Raw genomic sequence first — 26869 nt, 5'->3', positions numbered from 1 at the left:
TGCGAGAAATGTAGATTCAGGCAAACTGAAAATTCTTGATATTAGGCCAAAAATATAGACTTAGCGAAGGTGAGAGTCGAACTCACAGCTCCCAATCTCTAGTTGAGCGTGTTGTTTAACCAATTACACCAAAAAGCCGTCTATACTCTGTGGTCTTATATCAAGATTTTGTTATGACGCATGCCTAATTGGTTAAACAACACGCTCAACTAGAGATTGGGAGCTGTGAGTTCGACTCTCACCTTCGCTAAGTCTATATTTTTGGCCTAATAACAAGAATTTTCAGTTTGCCTGAATCTACAGTTCTCGCATTAAGCATTTATTCTTCCCCAACAGAAAAGTTAAACCGACTGCTATACGTCGTTAGAAAATAAGAAAGAAAAAATTGATCCGTATTGCCACGAGCTACCATAACACCCACTTGATAATTCTTCGATAAATTCTTCGGCTATCGGTGACTGCGTAACAAAATCTGCGAGAGTACATTCTTTACGGAGTTATATCTCGTTAGTTAGCGATAGTCAAGCCGATCACCACTTACTTCGAACTTCTACCAGCATAGAGCTCTTGCCGTATTAAGAATTATTCTCTACTGTACGCGTCGCAAATTCGTTGAGCGCCTCGAAACACGCAAGTCGGCTTCAATATGGTCGAGTCATCTAGCATGTTGGACCCCTCTGTAGAGTTTCCTTGCGACGTGGCAGGCCCACTGTAGTCTTCCTACTTTCGACAGGTGTACGATGGGAATCTCTTCAAGTAGTGCCTGCAGCTCGTGGTTCATGCACCTCTCCGCTTTCCGTTTGTACTCTGCCAAAAATAGTCACCTTTCGTATGTCTTCCACAGGCAGATTTACAGTCTCAAGTCCGTAGAGGACTACCGGTGTGATTAGCGTTTTGTGCATCATAATTTTTGTAGATGAGACAAATAACTCCTTCGATAGTACGTCCTCTTCCCAGATCTTGGAAATTACCCAGTGACAGGCACTGTGTGCATTTGTCTGCGATGAGTTCTGAGAGTTCTACTGGTTTTTTACCGACGGCTCTGTTGGCCTTCAAAAACCTCGATTTCATAGATTACTGGACAGACATACAGAAGAAGATGGAGCGAAACCAAATCTCCCGGCAGAAAAAGCGCTCTCTGGAAAAGCAGGAGTGTGCGGAGTTGGAGCGGCTGCATCTTTCTCAGGAAACGCGAAAGTTCTACCAGGTATTGAACGGATTCCGCAAAGGCTTTGTGCCGCTAGCCGAAATATGCTGGGGGAATAAGAATGGCAGTATTTCGACGGACGATCATGAGGTGACCGAAAGGTGGAAACAGCATTTCGATGAACACTTGAATGGCGCTCAGGTGCCAATCCCAACGATAGGCGAAGTTAAGCAGGCCATCAGGAAAGATGGCATCGAAACGAACCCAAGTAACAATCCAATAGCAAATTGGTCTTATGCATTTCTTATAGTAGTTTTATCAGAGCATTGCAAAATCTATCAGGTTTTATAATGTTTTTCCTCAAGTGATTGTTATCTTATTTGACTAACATTTCTGAAGTATGATTGAAGGAGACTTGAAGAAACACGTATAAAACTGAAATATCAATAAGTGTAATTCACCTTATAAGTGGTTTTAAAGGATACTTGATTTCTGCTCAAAAACGGCGCTCCTTAAAACCTAGCAATAGTTTTGACAAAAATTTATGACATTCTTCTGCAAGATTGGTTTGTCTTAACAATGCTACCATAAAACCGTCTTAAAACCGTATATTCTTGTAAGAGAAATCATACTCTGACGAAAGAACATTCGAGCGTAAACAACTGATCTGTCAAAATGGGCATCTGAACCAGGAGAAAATTGAACAAATACTTTAGCGCGAAACTTTAGCAAGATTTCATATGAAAAATCAGCGAAATCAAAAAACAATGAAGATTTCCAAATGAGCTGAGGAAGGACTATGCCGGTGATGATGCATCAATGGTAGATTTGTATGTTATTAGAAAATTTGGTTCGAATGTATTTTGGCGGAGGCGGTGCCGGTGCCGGTTTGTAGAGTTGTTTGTATTTTTTAAATTGAATATAGAGGTCATTAGCCGGTGTTGGGAAAATGTTCGAAGGGGTTGAAGCATATTTTTTTTAAAGACGGTTGTAACGAAAAAGTATATAAAAAATTTTGCAGATTAAACTTTACGCATGGAACTGCCGTGCAGCCCACTTTTAATTTTTAAAATCAATTTATATGGGTAAGCATAATGACTGCTGTACTTAAAAAATAATAAACTCAATATAAGTAGGTGAACCTCCAGCACAAAAAACAACTTACATTGACACTTTGTTGACGTTTTCTTTGTTTATACTAGAATGATTATCTTGCAAAAAACTTGGTCCCCTTAAGTAATTCAAACAATTCTTGTTCAAGCACAAATTGTCTTCTTCAAGAATACAATAAGTATAGATGAACTTATCGACCTCTTGGAAAATTTTTCTTTGTCTTGTGCAAGACATGTTAGTCTAATAAGCGCTTTCAGGTTGATTTAGATAAAACCATTGAAAAAATGGCGAACAGAACTGTTTGGATTACTTTTGAAATTCTAGCCAATTGCATATGGGCGTTTATAAATGTGTTGGTATGCAATACCATAAGTGATCTTATATTTTCAAATAAATGTTCGGACACTTAAAAGACTTTTTGCCGCAATTTGTTAAAAATTTGGTAGCTATCAACTTCTTCATGAAATTATTGAATTATTTTTATTAATTAAATTTTTTAATAATCTAACGAAAATAACCGGCGCGTTAAAATTTTCTAACTTTCATGTCACAAAACATCGACAAACTGAGCGTGACATGAAAAATTTCTCATTGATTGACAACAAAGCAGCAGCTTTTATTTTCATTTATATCCATTTTGGAAAAGCAATATCTGTGAATGCTTTTTCTCTTATAGCTTTCAGTCAATTTAAAAAAATAAAGATTGTGAAAAGTGTATGATGTCTTGCAAGTGTTCTTTGAGACGACAACTATAAAATCATCAACACTTGTGGTGGTTTTCTTTTAGTTTCAACCGACTCTTGGAAGTCACTATGAATACATATCGATAAGAATTACAAGTTTTAAAAGGACCTTTAGAAATATTCTTGAGAACCTTCTTTAGTGTGGGCCTCCCCAGATTTATAAGCGTTTTATGGCTGTTTTATCGAAGATTTGTAGAATTGCAAGTTTTATATTCGGTTTTAAGGAGCAAATGCTGGAAACCTCTTCAAGTGCATCTTAAAATTAAATTTGTTACTTGGGAAGTTTAGTAAAAGGGGATCATAAAAGCTGGTCACTTGCCTACACCGGCCAATTGTTAGGATTCAGAAGACACTACAGCTACCAGAAGAGTGGAAAGATGAGGTTATCTGCGCAACCTACAAAAAGGGCGACAAGTTGCACTGTGAGAATTATCGAGCAATCACCGTTCTCAACGCCTCCTACAAAGTACTGTCCCAAATCATTTTCCGCCGTCTATCACCAATTGTGAATAGATTTGTGGCAATTAATCAAGCCGGTTTCGTTGAAGGACGGTCAACAACGTATCACATATTTATACTACGCCGTGAACTTTAAAACCGCATATGATACCATCGACTGAAAAGAGTTCCCATTGATGGGAACAGCCTTTCCAGGAAGCTTATCAAACTGATTCAATCTTCTTTGATTTTAAGTCACCGCAAGATCACTATCTTCAGGCTTGGTTGAAATCTTCGATGAATGGCACACATTGCTGTGCTCGGATTTTGGGTGGTTTGTCATGTTCATCCGAGTCACACAGAGGGCTTAGTCAAGGTGATGGCTTTTCATGCCTGCTGTTCAACATAGCGCTACAAGGTGTTACGAATCGAGCGGATATCAACACGCAGGGGACGATCTTCAACAAATTCGGTCAATTCGTCTGCTTTGCCGTTGACATGGATGTTACTGGTAGAACATTTCTAATAATGGCTGAACATTACACCAGACTAAAGCGTGAAGCAAAAAAAATTGGGTTAAAGGTAAGTACGTTTAAAGTAAAGTACGTGCTGACCGGCGGAACCAAGGCCGACCGACTCCGTTTGGACAGTAATGTAACGATCGACGGCGATGTGTTTGAGGTAGTTTTCAGTTTGTCTACCTTAGCTCACTGGTAACGGTGAACATTGAGACCAGCTGTAAGATTCGGAGGGATATTATCTGTGGAAGTTATGCTTACTATGGGCTTCATGAGCAATTCTGGTCGAACAGACCTCCGTACGAAGTGCACCTTGTATAAGACGCTTATTAGACCGGTTGTTCCCTACAGGCATGGAACGTCGACAATGCTTGAGGAGGACTTGCGAGTGTTCGGAGTTTTCGAAAGACGAGTGCTATGAACGATCTTTGGCGGTGTACAGAAGAACAGAATTTGAAGGTGGTGGCCATGAACTCGCACAGCTCTATGGCAAACCCACTATTATAAAGTCTGCTAAAGCTGGACGGATACAATGGGCAGGGTATGTTGCAATAATACCGGACAACTGCCCTGCAAAGATGGTGTTCGCTTGAAATAACACGAGGGACACAGCGAGCGAGATGGTTAGACCAGGTGAAACGGAGATCTGGCGGAGAGTACTCGGTGTCCAAAGAATTAGAGAGCGGTAGCCTACAGCTGAGTACACTGGAGAAACTTTGTTCATCTGGCTTTGTCTTAGGACAGCCAACTAATTCAGTAAGTACGTGAGCAAGGAATGGGTTGACCACGACCTCGAGGAGCAAACAACGCCAGAAGGAAGACAGAGGTCGTGAAGAGCTAGGACAACTACTCCGGGCTAATGAAATGCGCAAGTTCAAAGGATACACATCAAAGTCTGACGGACTAGGAGGGTACCCTGGTCACAAACAAGCGTGAGGTGGTCGACAGGTGAAAACAGTTCTTCGATGAACGTCTCAACGGCAATATAACAGAAGGAGATGGAGCGGGAGTTAGCCTAGGAATGCTTAAGAACAATACCAGCGCGTCGGCTCCCAATGTCGAAGAGATTCGGTGACAAATCGGTTAGCTGAAGAATAACAAAGTCGCTGGAAAGGGCAAACTTTTGGCAGAACTATACAAAACTGGCCAAGAACTGCTAGCAACGGTACTTCAATGGCTAATTTCAAGGATTTGGGAGAAAGAGAAACTAGAAAAATCCTCCAGAAATGTCGGGAGTACAACATGCCATCATATTTTCATGGATTTCAAGGCAATATACGATACAGTTGAGCGCGAACAGCTATGACAGATAATACACGAGTACTGTTTTTCGGATAAACTGACGTGGCTGATTAAAGCCACCCTGGAGTGAGTGAAGTGTTACGTGCGTGTTTCGGGGGCACTCTCGAATCGCGTTGCGGCAAGAGAATGGACTGTCCTGTGTGTTATTCAACATCGCTATTGAAGGTGTGATCCGGTGAGCGAGCATCGAAATGAGAGGAATGATCTTCAGCAAAAGTAACCGACTCCTAGCCTTTGCAGATGGCCTCGACATCATTACTAGAAACCTTGGAACAACGAAGTCAGTTTAAGCCAGACGAAAAACGAAGGCTAGGAGGATTAGGGTACAGATCAATGCATCGAAAACCAAATATATGGAAGGAAAAAGCTTCATCGAAAACAATGTTTGCCTCCCACGGACAGGGACTATTAACGGTGAAGAACTGAATGTAGTAGATGAATTTGACAATAATACGAGTAAGAAGATTCAACGACGCATTCAAGTTGGAAATGCCGTCGCACAAAGCTGACGATGTACAAAACGCTAATCAGACCGATAGTCCTCTACGCACTTGAGATAGTAATTTTGCTTATGGAGGACATACCCCAAGTAACAATTTGGGTTTTATTACACTCTTATGATGGCATTTAAGACCAAAACTGGTCTTGAAGACCACCATAAGGGTACAATAAAACTTACATTGTTGCTTGGGACGTGTACTTGCCATATTTGAACGAGCGGAGTACAAACGGGTAGCAGAGCATGGAGCAGCCGTATGAACCACGAGTTGCAGGCATTACTTGGAGAGATTTCCATCGTATACCTTCAAGAGCCATACTGGCATCTTGAATAGGGGGGCCCAATGTGCTAGATGGCTCGATTACCACGTATTTACAAATACAAATTGAGCCAAACTCGTGGCAGCACTTACATTTTTACATTCCAGAAATTATCCGTTGAGGATGTTTTTGCAAGTAATTTTGTAGTTATATTCCTTCCCTTTTTACGTATGGAAGCTTGAAAAAGTCTTTACAATCGGTGTAAACCAATTTTTTATATCCATAAAACATCGTTGGTTTCCAAAAAGAGGGTGCCACCAATCACCAGTTGAATTGGTACAAAATCCTTCGAACGATAAATTTTATAGCCATCCAAAAGAGCCCAAAAAATACGCATCTGTTGGGCTCAGTAATTGTTTGAATCGTTTTTTTTAACGTTTTGTAATAAAACACTCAAAAGTGAAACCCTGGGCTACAGCTATCCCGCTTCCACGGAGCTTAAGTTCCTTTTTTTCGCCAGAAAACTGGTAGTGCCACGTTCCCGCTGACCAGCAGCATTGTATTCCGAGGGCCGAGGTACCAAGCGGGTGCGATCCACCAGACAGAGTACTCCTTCGGGATGAAATTGAACAGATTTTACAGCCATTTTCATCATTGCCGGCGATTGATTCCACTTGGAATAGCATTATTGATTCATTTGCTTCACTGTGTGTACCTTTAATTTCTGGCTCCCGATGGTTTTTTTTCTTTTTTATTCATGGGAAAATAGCATGAATTTATATTCATATCGATTACGCAAACATTTTACTTTTGTTCCTCGCATCGTCAGCATTTATACGGTCGATGAAAGAATTGTGCCATATTGGAGCACCGCTCCGCGCCGAGCGAGCAGAGAAAGCATTATCGGTTTTTTTTGTTCGTTACATTCATTCGCAAACTTACAATTCGTTTGATTCGCCGCCAATAGCTAGTGAAGCGACGCGACGACAGGTGGCAGCACCAGTAGAGCATCGCGGCGGTAATCATGATCATCATGATGGCTGTTAAATTTAGGATGTAAATTTTATTCCATGAAAGTAACCGGTTGTTCTGTTATCGTCCTGTGCTACGTACATCACCCATGTGAGTGAAGGTACGATCCTGTGCTCCGTGACAGGAGTGTCAAGCTCTGCAGCATGTTAGTAAATTTGTACTTACTCTAAAGGGGCGCTCACCATGTGCCAATGATACATTCACACTATCCCTTCGGCGCGCAACCGACCTCGGGGGATGCTCTTGAGAGCATTTTCTTTCAATTTCGAGGTGTGAATGGAAATGTTAAAGGACGGTTTCCAATCTAGTAAAGCGTTAGTTTGATACAGGAAAATGTTTGCAGTGATTTACGTGCTACCTACTATGGTAAACAAATTATACAATAAATACATTGGCGTAACTAAGGGGGGGCTAGGGGGGGCTAAGCCCCCCCTAGGAGACATTTAGCCCCCCTAGAAAAATTAAGCTGGATTTTTAAATTTAAGAAAAAATTATAGTTAGATAACTTTACATAATAAAAGTAATTTTCATATGCATCACAACTTAAAGTTCCCATGCATCAATGTACATTTAATTTAAATATGTCAAGGAAATAAAATAGTCGAAAAAATGCCGGGGGCTATAGCCCCCCCTAGAAATGAGCGCTAGTTCCGCCAATGAATAAATATGCTATAAAGAGTAACTGCATGCTGTTTTGGAAGTTTTTTTCTTCCGTTCAACATTCAACTATCCTTTTGTGCAAATCTATTTGTGAGTGTATAACACGCTATAACGCTGATAGTCGATGCGGCGCAGGACGGAATATTTGCATTCGAAAAGGGTGAAACGAAACCGAAACAGAATATACATATATCAAATGGAAACTCGAAACCGGGTACTTTGGAGTGGTTATGATTATTTATGACGGTTGATTCGTGTCATCTTTCAAAGTTTCATCTATTTGTATAAATCTCCTGCAAGCCAGACGGTTGCCAGTCACAATTCTTCTTGCCGAGGACGTTGATCCTTCTTCGTGTGTAAATATATTGCACCATAGAGGCAAAAAATTCTTCAATAAAATTGTGTCTAAAGAGTGTGGAAGATCGCTGGGAAAATGTCACAGGAGCGGTGACCTTTTTTCTAACGAACTGGTGTTTATTTCATAATTTTTTCGGATAATTACTAGTAAGTTTTGAGCAGCAATATTTGTAACAAAAGTTCTTCGTAGAAAGCTCTACAAGTTCATGACAACAAAGCCACAAACAGCAATACACGAAAAGCGACTTAACCTACAACTTAACCTATTTTTATCAGTCACATGCAATCAGTCAGCAGAAGTTACAGCCAGCAGCGTGCAGAAACTTAACGAAAGCCAACAAAAATAAAAAACAATACGGAACAAATGTAGTTCAGAACCAAGTCCCAGGATAACTGAACAAAAGCAAAGTGTCCAATCAACGCAACAACAACCGGTGTAAATAGAATAAAAAGTGAAATTTGGCGAAAAACAACTGAATTATATTTCCGGCTTGGTTCTGTTGCTGTGTTGTTTTCTCATTTGGTCCAGCGCTTCTTCCGGCCACTGTTGCTTGAGTGAAGGACTACACGGCAACAATAGGCTCCAGCGCTCCAGCCAAAACCAGAGCGAGCGACGAGAGAGAGAACAAACAAACAGTTTCAATTTGAAGGGAAAACAGCATCCGAGCGATGAAAAACTCACAAAGAAACTTTAATTAAATATTTAAAAAACAACAGCCAGAAAAATGAACTTCAAACATCTACATTTCGAGGAAGACCGAAACAAACGACAGAATTAAGGAAAACAAAGGGAAAACAACTGCCTAGGGAGAGAACGGGAAAGAAACCGAGCAGCAAGTCAAGTTTGCCAGGGCAACTTTTGCGGTTTGCTGGCATGTTTTCTGCTCTATCTCTATCTATCTCTCTCTCGTTCTCTCCTCGTGGCTAACCCCTAACATCCCCCCACCGGGAAGTGCGGCTACTCTTCGTTTGGCACTTCCGGCAGTGTGTTCGTTGGGGGGCAGCAGCGGGGGCGAGGGGGCGGGACGTAAAACGTCGATGGTAAAGAATGGGAAAATTGAGCGCAGCTTTCCTTACCCGGAACGACTGTTTCGTTATTGTTTTTTTTCGTTCGTGACAATTTTATGTAGGCACGTACGGGTGTATGTGTGTGTGTGAAGGTTGTGGTTTCGAGAAGTTTTTCGGTTTTATGACAACAGTTTTAATCATTTGCGGCAATGAATCGTCAAAGGGATGTCATTATTGTTGGTTTAGTTTCGGAGGTATCGTGTGCAGTGTTTGTTTTATGGTGAGTTGATTTTGGTGATTCGAAGTGCATTGTGATGACGGTTCCATTCAAAATAATAGAAAGAAAGAAAAGAGATAGAGGCGAGATGTTATTCTAATTTTCTATCTATACAGTACGTGTGATGAAAGAAGAAATTTGATTTTATTTATAAATCGATTTTGTTTGATTTGAATCTGGGCTATTGCAATATAACCATGGCGAATGTGTGAAAGTGTTCGTTTTAATAATCAGGTTCATTTCTAGTCAATGATTAGAATTAAATACACATAACACTCAAGTGTTCTCATATTCGGCTTTTGACAGTATAACGTTAAGAACCTTCTAAAATAGAAACTATGAAAAGTGATATGAGTCAACAAACAAAAAAAAACTTCTGCGGAAAAAACTTCTGAGCTTCGAGCTGGTACATGTCAATTTACAAATTCAGAGTAACTGACATCGCCACAACACCGCTGACAGGCTCCATCCGCAATTTGGTTAGGTTCGCAAAATCTGGTGGCCCAAAAACAGGAAAAAAAAGAAAAACATAACCAACTTCACGTGCACTAGCCACATTTCACGGGTTGCCAAACATCGGCTGCAGGCTCTGCCGGTCAATAGCGTGTTCAGTTGCTTGCTGGCCGAAAAATCCCTCTTAAACCGACTGCAACAACTCTTCCGACCGATGACCCTGCTGCGCTAGAATGATGCAGCACACAAAAACTTGTGTCCGGGAGGGCATGCAGCGTTTAATCCTTGGGGCTATTTATCCACAAGCTACTATACTGCTAGTACTAAAATATAATGTAGTTTTCGGTTTCCCACCCGCTCGTCGGTCGGAATCCCGGTGAATCCCGGCAGCTGGTCCCTAGTACAATGCAGCCGCCATGGCCGGCCGGTAGCCGAATCCGAAAATAGTGGCTTATCGACGGCACCATTCTCTCTTACCTTTAGTCAGCTCTGGCGATTCCCCGGGCCATCGTTTATTCATCCCCCCCTCGAGTAAGCGGGAATCATGAAAAGTGGAAGCGAATGATCCGATAACCACGCTTCGTCGCGCTTTTCTACTCGGCTTAAATGTATATGTTTATATATATAAATGAATATGTATATTGGATAGGAACAATTGACGAGCGACTACTGCAGCTATGGTTTCCCAAATTTAGCATAAAAAAGCCTTCTCCGTTGAAAGCAATATCAAGTGACTTTATGTTCAAGTACCAGAGAGGGAGCGGACAAGTTGATGACTGAACAATAATAGCGTATGGCATTGGGTCATTGAATAGAAAAGGAAAACAAATACAGAACGAGATTGTGGCAGAAATGACATAATCAACCTGCAAAGTTAAAAAAGATTCTTTTGAATTTAATTTTCCACAGAGTTATTTTTACATATAATTCTCAGAAAAGTTGATAGTTACGACGGGCTCCATCGACATCGTGTCAATTTGGTATTTGGTCAATAACCCACTTGATCCAAGGGGCTAAAACACAACTAAGATACTCGGCCGAAACTCAAAACCGACGCTACTTTTCGCTTGATAAGCATAATGTTGTTTTTCCAGTGGTGCCCGGGACTAAGCCATAACCCCTGATGAACGAAATTTCTCCAATTCACTCGGTTGTAGGCCACCTTGAACATCGTGCACGTTCAATCTGGTATAACCATCTTACTCGTTGCCGAAGCTGTCGTCTTGTTCCTACCGGATTTGAAGTAAACAACCGTTTTGCAGGGTAGTTGTCTGGCATTCTGGCAACATGCCCTGCCCATCGTATCTGTCCAGCTTTAGTCACTTTTTGAATACATGCTTCGCCATAGAGCTGTGCGAGTTCATGGTTTATCCACATCGACCACGATCAACTGTCGGCAGTCCTCGAGAGGGTTTGTTGGAACACCATCAAAACAGTCGTTAGCAGTGTAGCGGAGAGCTTCATCGGGCATGTGGCACGGAATCAGCGGAACGACTGATTTGACAATAAATGACAGATGCGGAGAACGCTGCGCGGGTAGCCAAGATGCGCAGTGCCAAACATCAGAACCAAATGTTCCGGTAGAAAAAGCGCTGAATGGAAGAGCAGGAGTGTGCGGAGTTGGAGTGGCTGCATCGTTCTCAGCAAACGGGAAAGTTGTACCGGAAACTGAAGCGATCCCGCAAAAGCATTGTGCTGCGAGCCGAAATGTGTCGGGATAAAATTGGCAATATTTTGACGAACAATCGTGAGGCGACCGAAAGGTGGAAGCAACACTTCGATGAACACCTGATAGGCTCCCAGGCGGTGATTCATGGCAACGGGTAAAGCTATTTTGACGGTGCAGCAAACGGTGAAGAAATGTTAGCTCCAACGTTAGACGAAGTTACGGAGGTCATTAGGCAGCCAAAGAACAAAAAATCGGCTGGGAAAGATGGCATCGGAGTGGTGTTTTTTAAAATGGGACCAGAAAAGCTGGCCACTTGTTTATACCGACAAGTTGTTATAATTTGGTTTACAGAATTGCTACCGGAGGAGTGAAAAGATGGCATATCTGTCCGATATACCTGAAGGGCGACACGTTGCACTGTGAGCTGCTTGGGTAGCAGTGTAACGATCGACGACGATGAGTTCGAGGTAGTTGACGAGTTTAGAAGATAGACATCATGGTTTACTGGTAACGACGGATAATGGCGGATAAAGACACCAGCCGTGAGATTCAGAGGCGTATTATCAGTGGAAGTCGTGCTCACAAGAACTTGTAATGGGAAAGACTAAGCCCCGTACAAGTATGCTCATTAGACTATTTGTTCTCTACGGGCATGAAAGGTGAACAATGCTCGAGGAGGACCTACGGGTGCTCGGAGTTTTCGAAAGCCGAGGGCTAAGAATGATCTTCGGCGGCGGTCCAAAGAATAAGAAGTGCCAATAGGATGAGCGATATCGCAAAGCGATGGAAGTACTGTATTACGCGTACAACGTAAGGATGTTCTTTGAGAAGTCCAACAGCTTACGCAAAGGTTATAAACACTAAAAGTCGATAGGTTCCGATATTTGGAGGGTCATCTTCTTAAATACAAACAAGTGCACTGCACCACGATGTTGACCATCTTACTTACTTACTTAATTGGCCTAACGTCTTATGACAAGGCCTGCGCAGTATAATTTCTCCATCTGTTTCGGTCCATGGCAACTGATCTCCAGTTCCGCGGGCACCCAGTGCTCGCCAGATCTCGCTCCACCTGGTCTTGCCACCTCGCTCGCTGTGCCCCTCTTCGTCTTGTTCCTACCGGATTTGATGCGAAAACCATTTTTGCAGGATAGTTGTCCGGCATTCTAGCAACATGTCCTGCCCAACGTATCCGTCCAGCTTTAACCACTTTCTGAATACTTGGTTCGCCGTAGAGACGCGCGAGCTCGTGGTTCATTCTTCGCCTCCATACACCGTTCTCTTGCACTCCGCCAAAGATGGTTCTTAGCACCCGCCGTTCGAAAACTCCGAGTGCTCGTAGGTCCTCTTCTAGCAATGTCCACGTTTCATGCCCGTAGAGGACAACCGGTCTAATTAGCGTTTTGTACAATGTGCACTTTGTACGGGGGCTCAGATTGTTCGACCGCAAGTGTTTGTGGAGTCCGTAGTAGGCCCGACTTCCGCTGATAATACGTCTTTTAATCTCACGGCTGTGCTATTATTGCGAAATTTGGTACAAATTTTCTATAATAGTTGCAAAATGCTACAAATCGTCTGACTTCGTCAGCGTTTGTTGGAATTGGGTATTTTAAAATTGCATTAAATTTTGAATCATCGGGTAACATACCTTGGTCGGTAATTTTATGACCGAGATAAGTCACTTGTGTGCTGAAGAATTTGCACTTTTGGGCGTTGAGTTTTAGGTTATAAAATCTCAAACGTTCAAACACTTGTGTTAGATTTGATAAGTGGTGATTGACTGAGCATCCTATTACTACGATGTCGTCAATGTAAATGAAGGCTAATTCTGGCGTTAAACCTGCCATTGCTATAGTCATCATTCGTTGAAAACTGTTTGGGCTGATGTTTAATCCAAACGGTAATCGAGTAAATTGATAATGACCGTTTTTGGTTGAAAATGCTGTAAATTTTCTGGATTCCATATCAAGTGGGATTTGGTGGAATCCAGACATCAAATCTAATGTGGTGAAGAATTTGGCTCTTCCTAATTGGTCAAGTATATCATCTATCCGGGGTAGTGGAAATCGGTCTGCTAGTATCCTTTTGTTTAGTTGTCGGAAGTCCACAACTAAACGCCATTTTTTTGTATTATCAAGTGATTTTTTCGGTACTAGTAGGATTGGTGAGTTATAAGGGGATACTGAAGGTTCAATTATGTTTCCTTCTAGCATTTTGTTTACTTGACGGTCAATTTCGTCATATTGTGAATGAATCGTTTTGTAGTTAGGAATATATACTGGGACGTTGTCACTAGCCGTTATATTTTGCGTATAGAAGTTGTTTTGGCTGACTTCCTCTTCTGGAAGACAAAATATGTCTTGATATTGACTGATTAAGTTTTTGAATTTCTCTACAGCATATTTTGGAATTTGTTCAGTATTTATATTTTTGAGAATTTGCTCGTATCTGCTATTCTCATTTGTCTTATTTTTTATTGGTATAATATAATCTTTTAAACTACTTAATGTCGGCTTAAATTGCGTATATGCTATAAATGATGGGTTGTCGTTCGTATTTACAAATTTTACATAAGGTTTTTGTGGGGAAACTATGGTATTTCCACAAAAAATTCCTGGGTAGATCTCTTCGGAATGGACTACCATATCCTCTGAGATGCCCAAATAAGGTATTCTTCTGACAACTTCGCTTCGGCTTGGTAACATAAAGCCTTCTTGCATATTGTCTTCTATTGGTATTGCTATCTGTACATTTTGTATATTAAATGTAAGTAGCCAATATTCGTAGTCTATTACGCATTTGTAATTTGCTAAAAAATCGCGACCTAAAATGCCGTCTGCTTTAATTGGTAAATTAGGTGTAACTAAATGAAATTGGTGATTTAATGTTAAACTATCATTAAAGCATAGTATTGTATTAACTATTCCTAAAGTTTCTATTGTATTCTCCGTTATTCCGGTTAATTTAATTTTATTTGCTTTATTTACAGATTGGTCAGGGCGTATATTTTGTGCTTTAAATAGTGAAATATCTGCTCCTGTATCGATAATTAAATTGCAAATCTTATTTCCAGTCATGTGCACCTTGACTCGAATAAAATTTGATGTATTTAAATTTATTGTTAATATGGGTGTGCCTGTCGGTAACAAGTAACCAGAGTGTCGACTTCTCTGATCAATTGTTACTGTTGGGCGAAAAAATAGTTTTGGTCAGGTGGTGATAATGATGGTCGGTGGATTTGTTCCACTTGTTGATTGAAGGGTAGCATGTCTACGCCTTGATTAAGTGTTGGTTGTTGTACATTTGGTTCAACTTGCGTTACTTGCTGTTGGTTTGCTAAGTACGCTCGAGCGAATCTTTGTCCATTATTTTGTGGTTGTGTAAATCGTTGACCGTTATTTTGGTATCCGCGTGCGTTACTGTGTTGATAACCGCGTCCGCGTTGTTGATAATTAGATCTTTGATTTTGGTAATTGTTGTTTTGGAATCGTCGAGGTTCTTGACCTCTGAAATTCCTGTTATTCATTTCGAAGGGACGTCTGAAATTTGTTTGTTGATGATAATATCCTCTTCCTTGTCCTTGTCCTGAGACTTGCTGGTTGTTATATCGTCTGTTAATTTGTAAAACTGATGATGAGTGGCTTTCGCGTTTTTTCTGTTCGTTTTCCATCGCTACGTTGATGGCTTCTTCTATAGTCTCAAATTTTCCAATTCTAAGCATCATCTCGGTGGTACTGTTGCTGGTATTGTCGATCATTGCAGAGATGGCTGCTTTTCTGGCCATCTTTTGTGCTACTTCGTTCGGGATTTGTTCTCGAACGTAAGTTTGTTGGAGTTTTTCTGTGAGGATTTCTATTTGTTTGAAATCGTCAACCGTTTTGCATTTAATTCCCTTCAGACTGGTCAGTGCCAGGTCCGAGGTGCATTTGTCTGCACAATGTAGTTTGAGTTTGTTTATTATATCATCGATTTCCTGTGGGGGGCCTGCGAAAAGGTTTCTGGCTTTCCCACTTAGTTTAGTCATTATCAGTTGGATTGCGGACACTTTGTTCTCGGCTGGTATTATTGTTTTTACTAACACCAATGCATCCGTAAATGAATTTAAATTTTCACTATTTCCGTTGTAAGCCGGTAATAAACCTGCTAACTCGGAAGCTGTTTTTATGTTTAGGGCCATATTGCTTTTTCTTTGACACCAGATAATGATTTTTGTAATAGTTTTCAATTTTAACTTCCTTTGTCTGAGGTTGATGGAACTATCAGCTCTCAGTAGGGAGTCTTCGGTTAGAAGTCTTCGTCTTAAAGTTTGCGGTTTGGGTCTATGTTGCGTGGTCTCGGGATCGCTGTCGTATGCTCTTTGGGATATAACGGTATTATTTAATATTTTAATGCACTTTTCGTAAATTGTTTTTAGTGCGTTATAAGATTCGACCGCTTTATTCCAGTTCGAGGTGGACAACCTGTATTCGTAAGACCTTATAATTGTTTTGTATTCAGAGAAGCTATCTTGTAACTGAAGTTTCTTGGTTTCTATCCCTTGTAAAGTTCGTGTTCGAAGTTTACTTTTTTCAAGGTTCAAGTGTTCTCGTCTTATGAACGTTTCAATTATTTGTAGTCTGTCCATTCGGACATGGTTGGTGTTACGGAAGGGTTAAAATTCGCACAAAGCACAAGAATTTCAAATTTAAATTACAAATGTCTATTTATTTTTAATAATTACTAAAGAAAAACACAAATTTCATTTGGACAGCTAACTGTCAAAGAGCTTTCGATACCTTAAGAAATGCTCTAATTTCCCCGAAACTACTCCAATACCCAGATTTTGCAAAAGACTTCATAGTTACAACTGATGCATCAGACATTGGATGTGGAGCAGTTCTGTCTCAAGAGACCCAAAACGGAAACTTACCAATCGCATTCGCAAGCAAATCATTTACACCAGGTGAGAAAAACAAACCTACAATTTTGAAAGAGTTAACGGCAATCCATTGGGCCATTAACTACTTTAAACCATATCTGTATGGAAGAAAATTTGTTGTTAAAACAGATCACAGACCTTTAGTGTATCTGTTCGGCATGAAAAACCCCACTTCAAAACTAACGAGAATACGGTTAGATTTGGAAGAATACGATTTTACAGTAGAATTTATACCAGGCAAAGGAAACGTAGGAGCTGACGCATTGTCACGAATAATTACAACGTCAGACGAACTAAAACAATTAAATATTTTAAGAGTAAATACAAGGTCCATGACCAGAAATTTGCAGAATAACGTGAAGGAAACTACAAACAAAATTCAGAATAGTGTACCTAGAGAAATTGATCACCTCTCGACGTACATGACTAACAACCCTTCTGAAACAAACAAATTACTAAAACTCGAGACAAAAATTTATAAAGGAAACGAATTAAAGTTTATCATAAAGAAAAATAACAAAATTGTTGCACAAGTGCATCAAAATATAAATGGAAGTCAGGCTTTAGAGTCTGCTCTTCTAAAATTAGAGGAAGAAGCAAGAAAAATTTATCAAAGCAAATTAGCATTGTCAATAAAAGACGAATTATTCAACATGATATCACTCGAGAACTTTAAAGCAATCGCAAATGCACAAGTGCATTCAATACAAATTATTATATACAAACCACCAACAACGGTGACGCAAAAGGAAATTATACAGAAAATATTACATGATTTCCACAACACACCAACAGGAGGACATGTTGGACAACATAGACTATACCTACAAATTAGAGAATTATACAATTGGAACAACATGAAACGATCAATAGCAGAATATATTCAATCATGTGAATCTTGTAAGCGAAACAAGGTCATAAAACACACAAAGGAAAAACAAATAGTAACTACAACACCATCAGACCCATTTGAAATTATATCCATAGACACTATCGGACCATTACCGAAAAGCAATAATAACAATCGATACGCAGTCAGTATTCAATGCGATTTAACAAAATATATCGTATTGATACCAGTACCCACAAAAGAGGCCAACGTCATCGCTAAAGCATTAGTCAATGATTTTCTTCTCACATACGGTTCATTTTTAATTTTACGTTCAGACCAAGGAACAGAATACAACAATGAAATCTTCGAACAAATATGCAAAACCCTACAAGTAAAACAGAAATTTAGCACCGCCTATCATCCACAGACAATTGGCTCATTGGAGAGAAATCACAGATGTCTAAACGAGTATCTGAGATCTTTCGTCAATGAACATCAATCTGACTGGGATGATTGGTTAAAATTTTATGCATTCAATTACAACACAACACCACACTCAGACCACGGATTTACACCACATGAATTAGTTTTCGGAACCAAAGCAAAGTTACCCCAGGAAATTTTCGAACATGGAACAGAACCAATTTATAATTTTGACCAATACAGCAAAGAATTAAAATTTAAATTACAAAAATCAAACGAGATAGCTAGAAATAGACTAATCACGCAAAAAATCAAAAGAACAGAGTCAGCAGAAAACGATATTAATCCTATACAACTCAATATCAACGAAACAGTTTATTTAAAAATAGAAAATAGACGAAAATTAGACCCATGGTATGAAGGACCATATGTAGTCGAAGAATTACTAGATCCAAATTGTAAAATCAAATGTATTAGAACCAACAAATCGACAATAGTACACAAAAATAGATTGATAAAAACGCAACAAAACAACAATCACATATTATGTAACAGTTTACAATTACCATTACAATAAGTATCCAACACCCAACGGCTAATCAACAACCTTTTTCAAATTTATCAAAAAAAAACTTATATGACAACAATATATGTTACGAAAAAACCCCGTCCTTTTTTTACTACCCCGTACCTTACTCTTCAAAGGGAAGGTATGCTATACGCATTAAGCGATGTTTTAGAAATTACAATGACACATGACAAAGACCAGACTTTTCCCAAAAACATGACCGACCAACATTCCACAGATGTTACGAACCACAATTCCCACGAACATAACTCATACCAAACCCACTCTAAATCCTTACAAGAAACCCATATCAGATTCATAGAATAACCCGACACCTTACAACGAAACCAGAACCAAAACACCGCTAAAACAAGATTCCTTAGAAAACATCAAGTACAAATCTCATAAACAACCTACAAGACAAAGCTCAGCCTCAAACCACCCATATACAATCACACCTCATCAAAATACACGAAACAGACACGATATTTTTCCTCTATACAAATAACAAGCTCAAGTGCATCGTGCGATCTTGAACTACTTTACACACGTCATGCACCCAAGAGAACTCACGCTATATTCACCACCGACGCGCTATCACAAACTCTCTCTCTCGACACTCATTCAATTCTCCCGCTCAACACTCATTCAAACTCGCTCATTCTAACTTACGTTCTATCTCACGTATCCGACTTAACACGACATTCTCGACCAATCATATTGACGCAACTTAGACTTTGCATCATGGTTGAATAGATTAAGCCACACCTCCAACAATACCCTGTAAACTTACTAACACTAGGAAATAAGTTAATTAGATAAAACTAACCTGTTGGAGCAGCAATAAAGTCAGTTTTATGATGTTCAAGGAAAGCAACGGATTTGTTTCAACCAAGAAAAGAAAACCTTTTTAGCTATAATAGGAAACGGCTGGTATTGTTGTCCTCTGTTGCCAGCGAGCCAAGGTATACGAACTCGTCGACTACCTCGAACTCATCCCCGTCGATTACCACGGTGCTGCCCAAGCGAGCCCTGTCGCGCTCGGTCCCGCCCGCCAGCATATACTTCGTTTTAGACGTATTTATCTGCAATCCAATCTTCTCTGCTTCGCGTTTCAGTCTGGTGTACTGATCTTCCACCGCCTCAAATGTTCTGCCGACAGCATCCACGTCGTCAGCAAAGCAGATAAATTGACTGGATTTATTGAAAATCGTGCCCCGCATTTCGATCGCCGCTCGCCTTATAACACCTTCAAGCGCAATGTTGAATAGCAGGCAGGAAAGACCATCTCCTTGTCGAAGTCCCCTGCGAGATTCGAATGGGTCCGACAATCCACCCGAGATTCTCACACAGCACTGGATCCCATCCATCGTAGCCATGATAAGTCTAGTTGACCATCTACAAAACACTATTAAGAGCTGGTGGTCCTCTAGGGCTACGAATCTACGAATCTCTAGGGCATGAATTATACCAGGTGCGTGAAGAGCCATGAATTTGTTACATAAATCTTTCATTGATGAATACCAATATATTTTCCAAAAGGGACATTCTGCAACAGATCAGATGTTCACCTTGAAACAGATCCTTGATTAGAGAAGTCAATATGCAGACCCACCCACCATCGGTTTATAGTTCGATTTTAACGCAGCGTATGATACAATAAAGCAAAACAAGTAATCGTAGATTATGACTGAACATGGCTTGCAAGCCCTACTGATGAAAGTGGCACGTATCACACTCGTTGATTCTACGTTAATCGTACGTTAAATAAACTAGAGTGGGTTAGACATCGCAATCATTCGCGATATCGCAAATAGATGGTTTGAAGCAAGGTGACGGACTGTTGAATCTACTATACGATATGAAAGGTGTTATACGTAGCGCAGATGTATAGTAAACGCGGTTGGTGAACGGCTGGAGTTCTCGGCATCGTATCCTGCAACTGCTACCTCCTACCTCCTTCTTGCACCAGCCAAGATACGAGCAATCTAAGTGGAAATCGGGTACCCAACGCCGTTGGAAACTAAGGTTGTATGCTGACAGCCAAAACAGCCAGTATTGCCAGTCATGACGAGTTGACATTTCCTCATGCTAGAGAACACCTGTGCTCCAAGTTAGAAGTTAGAGCTTACGACAACGTTTGACCTGGAGCGGGTGGATGAATTAAAAAACATGTGGTGTAGGCAGTAAAGCTAAGATGGCAGGCCTATTACGAGGCTCGTTCGGTAGCGTAGCCCTAGTAAGCCAAATTGCCTAAACAAATTTACTGCGAACACTCGAGAAAACACAGATCGGAATATTCGAATCGATCTAGGCAACGGATTAAGTGGAAGTTCGAATGGAAGTTCGGTACATGTGGCATAGCAGGTCACTTAATCCTGTAGGATGCTAATTGTAGTTGCTCAACCCCGCAAATTTGGAATCGTAGCACTGCAGGCGTTCTTTTGTTATCTTTTCAGGTATTTTACTAAAAAGCTCAAATAAGCAATGGTTAATTTGAGCTTATCGTGTTGAATAAACTGCAAGATCAAGTGATGAACTGGACGACATGCAACGGGAGGATATGTGTCTAATGGGGATACAAGGCCGTTTCTTTAAATACTGTATCGTTAACGTGCACTACCTGCATGAAGTTGAATGCAGCTACGATAAGCAAGAGTTATACGCGCAGCTGGAGACAACATACGACATTTGTTCGCCACTGGATATCAACGTAACGTCGCCAGCTTCTCAAGCAGTTCTTCGATAAACTCAATGACAATGTTACAGCAGCAGAAGGAACTGGTCACATATTAAGGATGTGCGCTGTTAACAACGATGCTAGAGCAGCTGGTGTTGGGGGCGGTTGGAAAGTGGCAGCCCTCGACCAAAAAATGTACAGACGTATCCTAAATTCGGCACTAAAGTGACAACCAGATCGTTGCCAAAAAAGTAAAGTAAGTAAGTACCAAGTAATGGTAGAAATTCAATGTGAACAGCATTCGAAATCTTGCGTAACTGAAGTACGCCGGAGTTGTTGCTATCCATGCGCAGTTACTCAAAGCCACATTAATGGAAGAAAAAAAGCTGTGAACACCTTTAGGACTGTTGAAACCTCGGTAAAAATGAACATCCACAGCTCTGCGACAATTTTGAAAGAGGTCGCCAAAACGGTCGGTGTTCTGAGGGCTTTCGTGACCATCTATAAGAGGAGGACTTTGGAGACCACTCACTGTATGTGGGTTTTAAGTACATCACTTCTCCAATACCTCCCAGTTGGTTTCAAGGTACAGCCACAAGCAACACAACTTTATCATTTCTAGTTGCAAAAACTTATTTATGATCAGAGTTGGTCATATATCGGTTGCCACAACTACTTCGTAACAAGTGTGTTAGTAAGGGCGTTGGTCATATGCTTGAATATCGGCTGAGAGAGGCTGTTAGAGTCAATGTGATCGCAGTATTAGACACGCAATTGTCCTGTACTTAAATAGGTAGCTGCAAAGTCTATTGAACCAAAACAGAAGGTCAAATTTCGAAAACGGAATGTAGCACCTAAGCTTTGCTTTTTACTTTTTCAATCGAACTCAAACGAAGGCGTTCGTGCCGTGCTTATCGAGCTGATGAACCAAACTATCTATGACAGCTTTCTTAGCCGTAATCCGTTTCGTTAGTCGTAATGGATGGCTGAAAGAAATCCACAGCGAAAATGGCGCTATTTTTAAGTAAACAAGGTGGATAGGATCTAAAACAAAGTCTTGACGCTACCATTACCGTACCGCTACCTTCGGCTTTTTGAAACTTCCTGTTCTTTACTCAACAGACAGTTGCGAGACTTGTACCACGATCCTATTGACACCATAGATGCCATTTTCACAGATTTTTTCACACGCATAAATTTGGGACCCTATCATTTCCTTCGCAATATTTGATTTTTCTCTGTAATATACATAGTTTATGAAGTACTTTAATTATCAGACACATTGGTAGAACCAGAACTCACAGGAACTGACAAAATTGGTGGGTTCCAAATTCAGACGTGTGAAAAAATCTGTGAAAATGTCGTCTATGATTGACACTGGAGAGGATGTCCCAATTGAGATTCAAACATGCGACAATTCGCTTGTTAGAGCAGTGTGCTATATTGAGGCCAACTTGGAAGACAATCTACGAGATGTTAAAATACAACGCAAGCGGCCGAAGACAAGTCTTCGATAGGTGAGGATGGACTGTAAAAAGGAGATTGTCTGGTATTTCATCTCTCCATGAGTATCGCACTTTGGCGGACTGTGGGAGACAACCGTTAAATAAGCCAAGAACCACTTGTGGCGCGAGATCGGCACCGTCTATGTAACTTATGAAGACAAAAAAGCAAAGCCGTGGGCTTAAACCGTCATTAGACATTACCCTTCTTTATCGACAGACTTCGCAGCCGACTGTATAGAGTACAGGAAAATTACGGGGCTTGCGTAACGATCCTACTGACTCTATCTAGCAAGCACCGCCTAGCCGAGATTCAAACATACGACGACTGGCTTGTCAGACTAGCATCGTACCTCGAAGATAACTGAGCGGTTTGAAGACAAGGTCACTATATTAGCACAAGTTGAAATGTTCTTGAGATCCGACTGACATAGCACCCAGCACTAAGCAATATGCCGGACAACTGTCTAACATTTTTGGACATAAAATGGAAGCGATTCCAACGAATATAGTCTAGATAAGCACAAGTGCACGAACTGCAAGCCTCCCGTCACCATCACATCAGGCTTCGTTTATTTGTTTATGTGTCCCTAAAATATTAACAGGCCTTGTGACCCAAATGATATACTTAACTCTAAAAACTATGTGCTGGGGATAAGAAGGATGTCTTTCGGCACTTTTTGGCTAACGTCAAAGTCGAAGTGAAAGCGAAATAAGTGGCGTTGCGGATCAGCGATCATATTGAAATGGCTATAGTTAGTCCGTCAATGTAGTACGTGCAGAAAAGGGCTATTGCGCAAGGTGCAAGCTCAAATACGTATGTCAATGCTCTCAAGCAGAGACCGACAATCCACTCACGGGTTCAGCAAATTGGAGACGACTAACGCTCTGTTTACATCGCGACGAATATGCCGGGGGTCCAAGTTGCTGGGTCTGCAATGTTGCTCATAACTTGGCAGCAAAACGAGTAAATTTCCACTGGATTGTGTCAACTCCATTTTGGAAGTAGGAACTCCCCACTGGAGTGTAGTACTCGAAATTGGAGCGGACTAGTGCGCAGTACAGGATCTTGAGACAGCAGAAGTTTTAGGTTATGCCCATGATGAACACCAGGTTCCAGCAGGCCTTGACCATGATAAATACAGTCATGAGGTATGTAATAAAGGACAATAAGTCACTGCCAATTCAGCAGCTGCTCGCTAGAGCGTACCACCGAGGTGGATCCAGACGAGTGACTCTGAAAACTGCAACCTTCGAAGCTGTCATTCGATTCGTCGCAAGAATTGTGCTGCTGCTGTTGCAATAAGATCTAGATTGCAAAAACTAAGCCCTGGTAGATCCCGCCAAAACTGCTCGAGGCCTTCGTGGGAACCAAGCAAGTGATTGTGGTTTCAATACCTTAAGGACTGTACCCGAAAAAAGTGAGTCACTAGTTTGTAGTTTTTCTGTGTGTAGGTAAAAATTGATGAATTTACGACTGACTTATAGCTAGCTGTGTACCGTTTACGTTGGCAGAAGTTTATCAAAAAAATTGTTATCGTGGTTATCGAGATTTACTATCTCAGCAAGAGCAGATTCGTCAAAGTCATGTGCAGCATCATGGAAAACTCAACTGTGTTCCGCAGATGAATTGGGATACACCTGAGAATTCGTTCAATGGTGTTTTGGATGGTGAAGTCATTCAAGAAGACTCAGACGACCCAAGACTGCTGATACTGCCCTGTTGGAGGCCAGGAAGATTTGGTTCTACTCAAGCATCGGCCAAAACTTTCGATTTGCGATGCGTCAAGAAGGGCCGATCTACTTGTCTGATTTGATCAAAAAACGATGAAAAGCGCCTGCCTTTACGTTTTTAAGCTGCGGAAGGTACCGAACCGGAACGACAAACAAAACACGGTGGTCAACGAAACCTGAGTCGGGAAGTTGTTACTGGGATCCGCTGTCGAATCTCCAGTCGAAGTCATGATGGACGACGAGATTTACCTCAAGGCAGACACATTGCAGTTGCCGGGACAGGAGTTTGACGCGGCCGCATAATGGTTGGCCGTTTTTGAAGAAGTGAGGACAAACTCGCCAAATAGTTCTTGGTTTGGCAGGAAAAATCTAGCGGAACGAGTGCCTACAGAAGCCTACTGTCTTTTCTGTGGACTTAACACAGAGAATAGACATCCATTCAGGAACACTGTTTTCGGGAATTCTTCGATAAAATTTCAAAATAAAATCGCCTACTTAGTATACTAGCATCACCACCTCCATAGTTTTCCAACTAAATGATTTGCGCACTAAAACCACAGAGAACAGACATCCAAGTGAAAGGTCCCCACTTGGATAAAACTTATGTCAAATTAGTTGGGAAACTATAGTGATGATGTCGCTGAAGGCGCATAAAATTCTACACTAAACTCTCTACAGCCAGCTTCTGGCGTTAGCATAACGCTTGTAGTCCATATATACTAGCGCCAGAGGAGCCTAAGGTTGGCAGTGTGCGAATCAAAAAAATCATTTAGTTGGGAAACTATAGTGGTGGTGACGCTAGCATATTAGGTGATTTTAACTTGAAATTTTATCCAAGAATTCCCGAAAAATTTGTTCCTGAATTGATGTCTGTTCTCTGTACTGAAACTACACTGTAGTTTCCCAACTAATATGACATACGTTTTATCCCAGTAGTGCCATTTTAGTTGGATGTCTGTTCCCTGTGGTCTTACGAAGACGAGACGCAGTTGGGGCTGGCCCCTACGCGTGGGCGATGTTAGTCGGGTGGAAAACAATGTTGTTTTTGTTCCAAAAGACGCCAGCCAACCCACTGAACTCGCCGGAACTTCGTCCGATAGAGAAGTTTTGGGCCACCTCGAAGGCCAGACTTCGTAAAACACCTAAAATGTTGGCAACCATGCTGTTTTTGATGGAACAGTGGGTAAACGTGTCAAAGAAGTCGATCCTATTATTGTCTGAAGCCTCATGAGTGGTGTCAGTGGTAGCAGGTCGGCATTCGGTTATGGATTGACGATCCAATAAAGCTATGTAGCTAGTAGAAATCTAACCACAATGTTGTAGTTTAGATCCTGAAAGCTTGAAGATAATTTGAAAAAAATTTTTAGCGACCTTTTGTGGCCTTTTTAGGAGGAAAGTGTTTAGTTCGAGTCTATTCCGTGTTACGCTGCTACATTTAGCTAGTTCTTGACATCATTTTTGTGGTGTGAAGTTCGATTTCAAGTACGATGCAGATTCGTATATGTTCTTTTTGTATTGCATCCTCTGGACCTTCTGCCAGACACAAGAACAGAAGTTTTCTGTTTCCTGTGCTAGATAAAAGAAACCTAAAGGACCAAATACCAAGGTATAATAATGCACTCAATATCATAATGTGATTTTCAGAAAGATCATCACCAAGAGAGATTTGCTTTCATTTAGCGTTGTCATAAAGTGACATGTGATTTGTTTTGACGTATGATTCCTCCCTAACATATTGTGTGCTAAGAGCTCAGCTAATGGATTTAATGGTTTCCATATCAATTGATTAGGAATTAATCACCGAAAATCCGTTTTGGAAGTCGGTCTCTTCAGGTTGAGTAAACAAAACTTCCAGCCATCATTATCATAACCAAAGAACCGAATCGAAAAAATTACGAAAACAAACCGCTGGTCATGTCAAAACTAAGAAAATTTCAATCTGCTGTGTATTCTAAATGGCAAAATAATCTCTTAATCTCGCCAATTCGGTAGACCGCTTGATTCCCGCAAAACGTAGACAAGTATTGACAGCTGCCGTTCCTATCCAATCAATTATGACGACGTTCAATTTAGAGCATGGTTTGCCGGTTGAACTCAATTAATATTGACAGTGACATTTGCTCCAGATTTTTACAAGAAACCTTCTTTGCGTAATTCCCCCTCCACTGTTGGCAGCTCTAGCTGCCCGGCGGGCTTTGTCTGTCACTGTGTGCCCAAAAAATTCTACAACTCAATCGTTCGTTAGGCACCGGGGACACGAAGAACAACTTTTCCGGTGCCTTTCAAGCACCGTAGCGCGTCAAATTGGCTGAACATCAGAAGCAGAAGCAGCGTCCGCCGTTGTCGGTCGTCGGTTGGAGAAAAATTGAATGCCTTTTAAAACCCGATTCTGCAGTTTCCGTACCAGCAACAACAGACCGCACAAAAAAAGCGGAAGATGCGGTTCGAACGGTCGAATAATTGGAAAACTTTTCGCGAACACCGAAGAAATTCGTTTTTGAAGGCGCGCATTTTTCAAACGATTCGCGAAAATCTTCTCCTGTTCGGTTCTGTTCCGCTGGAGTACGCGAGAGATTCTTGAAAAAGTTTTTGTCATACCCGTCAGCAGTTAGACCAGAATCATAACACTACTGCCTTGAGGTCGAGTAGGAAAGTTTGCCTCTAGTTTGTGCGACTTTGCACTTTGCTAAATACTTGAAGCAAAGGAAAACAGTTTTTCCTCTGATTTCTCTGCTG

At 41.0% G+C, this 26869-nt stretch overlaps 1 protein-coding gene across 2 annotated transcripts in view; it reads right to left on the bottom strand.

The window, feature by feature from the left end:
- Nucleotides 1-26869, bottom strand: part of LOC128738243 (fasciclin-1) — a 381405-nt gene that overhangs the window by 48615 nt on the left and 305921 nt on the right. The window lies entirely within an intron of this gene.

Source organism: Sabethes cyaneus, chromosome 1 (genome assembly GCF_943734655.1).
Source record: "Sabethes cyaneus chromosome 1, idSabCyanKW18_F2, whole genome shotgun sequence".
NCBI lineage: Eukaryota > Metazoa > Arthropoda > Insecta > Diptera > Culicidae > Sabethes > Sabethes cyaneus.
This window is presented reverse-complemented; position numbering and strand designations above follow the sequence as displayed.